A 5000-nucleotide genomic window follows, 5' to 3' on the forward strand; every position below is an offset into this window, starting at 1 on the left:
CTAAGTCAGAATCCTGCCTAGACGCAGTGATACCGTAGCGCTGTGGATCTTCGGTTGGTCTCGGATAGCCGGCCCGCCGGTGAAGGAGAGCCATTCGTGACTGGGCTGGGGGACGGCCCGACGACGGTCGCCCCTCTCCAATCGCGCACTCATGTTTGTGGAGAACCTGGTGCTAAATAACTTGTAAACGACCTGATTCTGGGTCAGGGTCTTGTGCGTAGCAGAGCAGCTAATCGCTGCGATCTATTGAAAGTCAGCCCTCGATCCAAGCTTTTGTCGACCAGCCGGTCGACTGCTGGCCCCGGGGCGTCGGGCCCCAGCCGCTCCATCTCTCCCCGCTCTGGCGTGGAGTACCATCGGCACGTGGGCCCGCCACAGCCACAACTCGCGCCCGCTGCATCTCGGGCCGCGGGCGTCTACTCTGCTGGAGTACCAGGGGCAGTGCGCGGGGAGTGTGTGGACAAGCAAGCGTGGCCGAGTGTGGGCCGTGTACCAGGGGCACGGAGAAAATGTGTCGTACCATAGGCACGAGGAGTGTGTGTGGCAAAGTGTTTCTGAGCGGTGTACCAGGGGCACGGAGAAAAGTCGTCGTACCATAGGCACGAGAAAAGTTGTCGTACCATAGGCACGAGGAGTGTGTGTGGCAAAGTGTTTCTGAGCGGTGTACCAGGGGCACGAAGAAAATGTGTCGTACCATAGGCACGAGGAGTGTGTGTGTGGCAAAGTGTTTCTGAGCGGTGTACCAGGGGCACGGAGAAAAGTTGTCGTACCATAGGCACGAGGAGTGTGTGTGTGTGTGTGGCTTAGTGTTTCTGAGCGGTGTACCAGGGGCACGGAGAAAAGTTGTCGTACCATAGGCACGAGGAGTGTGTGTGTGGCAAAGTGTTTCTGAGCGGTGTACCAGGGGCACGAAGAAAATGTGTCGTACCATAGGCACGAGGAGTGTGTGTGTGGCAAAGTGTTTCTGAGCGGTGTACCAGGGGCACGGAGAAAAGTTGTCGTACCATAGGCACGAGGAGTGTGTGTGTGTGTGTGGCTTAGTGTTTCTGAGCGGTGTACCAGGGGCACGGAGAAAAGTTGTCGTACCATAGGCACGAGGAGTGTGTGTGTGGCAAAGTGTTTCTGAGCGGTGTACCAGGGGCACGGAGAAAAGTTGTCGTACCATAGGCACGAGAAAAGTTATCGTAGCATAGGCACAAGCAGTGTGTGCGTGTGTGTGGCAAAGTGTTTCTGCGCAGTGTACCAGGGGCATGTTTGAATTTACATTCTGGAGTACCAGGGGCACGAGGATTTTGCCAGTGGTGTTTTGCTTTGTCAGTGGGAGGGGGCTTAAGTGTGGGTCCACGGGGCATGCTGGAGGTCAAGGTCCATGCTGGATATGCGGTGGAGGGTAACTGCAGGAGAAGGAAAGCTAGTGGGGGATTAGAGCAGGGGAGGATGTGCGTCCCCGGGGCCTGCTGGAGGTCAAGGTCCATGCTGGATATGCGCTGGAGCGTAACTACAAGAAAGGTAAGCTAGTGGGGGACTAGAGCAGGGGAGGATGTGCGTCCCCGGGGCATGCTGGAGGTCAAGGGCCATGCTGGATATGCGGTGGAGGGTAACTGCAGGAGAAGGAAAGCTCATGGGGGATTAGAGCGGAGGAGTATGTGGGTCCTCGGGGCCTGCTGGAGGGCAAGGGCCATGCTGGATTTGTGGTGGAGGGTAACTGCGGGAGAAGGAAAGCTAGTGGGGGAGTAGAGCAGAGGAGTATGTTGGTCCCCGGGGCCTGCTGGAGGTCCAGGTCCATGCCCGATGTGAGTAGCAGCAGGGCCAGCGCGCCCAGGAGCACATCTTTTTCGACCGTAAAGGGAGACAGGAGGCCGACTCACTGCCTCGGCTAAATGGAGAGGGAATTTCAGAAGGGCCAGGGCAAAAGCATGGACCTTTTCAGCTGTAAGGGAGGCAAGAGCAAGGTGTGATGTAGGTCCCCGGGGCCTGCTGGAGGTCCAGGTCCATGCCCGATGTGAGTAGCAGCAGGGCCAGCGCGCCCAGGAGCACATCTTTTTCGACCGTAAAGGAGACAGGAGGCCGACTCACTGCCTCGGCTAAATGGAGAGGGAATTTCAGAAGGGCCAGGGCAAAAGCATGGACCTTTTTCAGCTGTAAGGGACGCAAGAGCAAGGTGTGATGTAGGTCCCCGGGGCCTGCTGGAGGTCCAGGTCCATGCCCGATGTGAGTAGCAGCAGGGCCAGCGCGCCCAGGAGCACATCTTTTTCGACCGTAAAGGGAGACAGGAGGCCGACTCACTGCCTCGGCTAAATGGAGAGGGAATTTCAGCAGGGCCAGGGCACAGGCATGGACCTTTTTCAGCTGCAAGGGAGGGAAGAGCAAGGTGTGATGTAGGTCCCCGGGGCCTGCTGGAGGTCCAGGTCCATGCCCGATGTGAGTAGCAGCAGGGCCAGCGCGCCCAGGAGCACATCTTTTTCGACCGTAAAGGAGACAGGAGGCCGACTCACTGCCTCGGCTAAATGGAGAGGGAATTTCAGAAGGGCCAGGGCAAAAGCATGGACCTTTTTCAGCTGTAAGGGAGGCAAGAGCAAGGTGTGATGTAGGTCCCCGGGGCCTGCTGGAGGTCCAGGTCCATGCCCGATGTGAGTAGCAGCAGGGCCAGCGCGCCCAGGAGCACATCTTTTTCGACCGTAAAGGGAGACAGGAGGCCGACTCACTGCCTCGGCTAAATGGAGAGGGAATTTCAGCAGGGCCAGGGCACAGGCATGGACCTTTTTCAGCTGCAAGGGAGGGAAGAGCAAGGTGTGATGTAGGTCCCCGGGGCCTGCTGGAGGTCCAGGTCCATGCCCGATGTGAGTAGCAGCAGGGCCAGCGCGCCCAGGAGCACATCTTTTTCGACCGTAAAGGGAGACAGGAGGCCGACTCACTGCCTCGGCTAAATGGAGAGGGAATTTCAGAAGGGCCAGGGCAAAAGCATGGACCTTTTCAGCTGTAAGGGAGGCAAGAGCAAGGTGCGATGTAGGTCCCCGGGGCCTGTTGTCGTACCATAGGCACGAGTGGTGTGTGTGTGTGGCAAAGAGTTTCTGCGCAGTGTACCAGGGGCACGGGGAAAGGTTGTTGTACCATAGGCATGAGAAAAGTTGTCGTACCATAGGCACGAGAAAAGTTGTCGTACCATAGGCACGAGTGGTGTGTGTGTGTGGCAAAGTGCTACTGAGCGGTGTACCAGGGGCACGGCGAAAAGTTGTTGTACCATAGGCACGAGAAAAGTTGTTGTACCATAGGCACGAGAAAAGCTGTCGTACCAGGGGCACGGAGGAAAGTTGTTGTACCATAGGCCCGAGAAAAGTTGTCGTACCATAGGTACGAGGAGTGTGTGTGTGGCAAAGTGCTACTGAGCGGTGTACCAGGGGCACGGCGAAAAGTTGTTGTACCATAGGCACGAGAAAAGTTGTTGTACCATAGGCACGAGAAAAGCTGTCGTACCAGGGGCACGGAGGAAAGTTGTTGTACCATAGGCCCGAGAAAAGTTGTCGTACCATAGGCACGAGGAGAGTTTGTGTGGCAAAGTGCTACTGAGCGGTGTACCAGGGGCACGGCAAAAAGTTGTTGTACCATAGGCACGAGAAAAATTGTTGTACCATAGGCACGAGAAAAGTTGTCGTACCATAGGCACGAGAAAAGTTGTCGTACCATAGGCACAAGCAGTGCGTGCGTGCGTGCGTGCGTGCGTGCGTGCGTGTGTGTGTGTGTGTGTGGCAGTTCTTCTGCGCAGTGTACCAGGGGCACATTTCAATGTGCTTTCTGGAGTACCAGGGGCACGAGGATTTTGCCAGTGGTGTTCTGCTTTGTTAGTGGGAGGGGGCTTAAGTGTGGGTCCCCGGGGCCTGCTGGAGGTCCAGGTCCATGCTAGATACGTGGTACAGGGTAACTGCAGGGGGGGGGGGGGTAATGTGGGTTCACGGGGCCTGCTGGAGGTCAAGGTCCATGCTGGATATGCGCTGGATCATAACTGCAAGAAAGGAAAGCTAGTGGGGGAGTAGAGCAGGGGAGTATGTGGGTCCCCAGGGCCTGCTGGAGGTCCAGGTCCATGCTAGATATGTGGCACAGGGTAACTGCAGGGGGGGGGGGGGGTAATGTGGGTCCACGGGGCCTGCTGGAAGTCAAGGTCCATGCTAGATATGTGGTACAGGGTAACTGCAGGGGGGGGGGGGGGGTAATTTGGGTCCCCGGGGCCTGCTGGAAGTCAAGGTCCATGCTGGATATGCGCTGGATCATAACTGCAAGAAAGGAAAGCTAGTGGGGGAGTAGAGCAGGGGAGTATGTGGGTCCCCAGGGCCTGCTGGAAGTCAAGGTCCATGCTAGACATGTGGTACAGGGTAACTGCAGGGGGAAGGGGGGGGGGGTAATGTGGGTCCCCGGGGCCTGCTGGAGGTCAAGGTCCGTGCTAGATATGTGGTACGGGGTAACTGCGGGGGGGGGGGGGGGGATCTAATGGGGGACTAGATCAGGTGAGGATGTAATGGCCAGTTCGACAGCAGCACATCTTTTTCGACCGTAAGGGAGAGAGGAGGCCGACTCTCTGCCTCGGCCAAATGGAGAGAGATTTTCAGCAGGGCCAGTGCGCCAGGAGCACATCTTTTTCAACCGTGAGGGAGAGAGGAGGCCGACTCACCACCTCGGCCAGGGCCTTTTTTTCTCCCCTCTCCAGTTGAGCAGTCTAAGGGTAATGAGTAGCAAAGGTGCCCTCCGTCATTTATGGGAGACGGGTGTCTGAAGATGCGCAAGTCAGCAGACACCCTCGGCAACGCTCGGACGGCACTGGGACGGCGCGAGAGAGCGAGTTGCTGCCACAGCAGCCTCCTCTTCCGGCCCACCTGCCTGCCAGCCTTCCCTCCCACCCCGATCGACTGGCAAACGTGGCCTGCCATCAGAGGGCTGCCGCCGGGCCCGGCACTTTCGCCGGCGCCTTCGGGCGGTCAGCTCCTCCGGCCCGCAGGCTCGCCTCTAGC

Source organism: Rhamphochromis longiceps, linkage group LG13, assembly GCF_057381845.1.
Source record: "Rhamphochromis longiceps isolate RC_006_pf linkage group LG13, R_longiceps_female_GT1.1, whole genome shotgun sequence".
Classification (NCBI taxonomy): Eukaryota; Metazoa; Chordata; class Actinopteri; order Cichliformes; family Cichlidae; genus Rhamphochromis; species Rhamphochromis longiceps.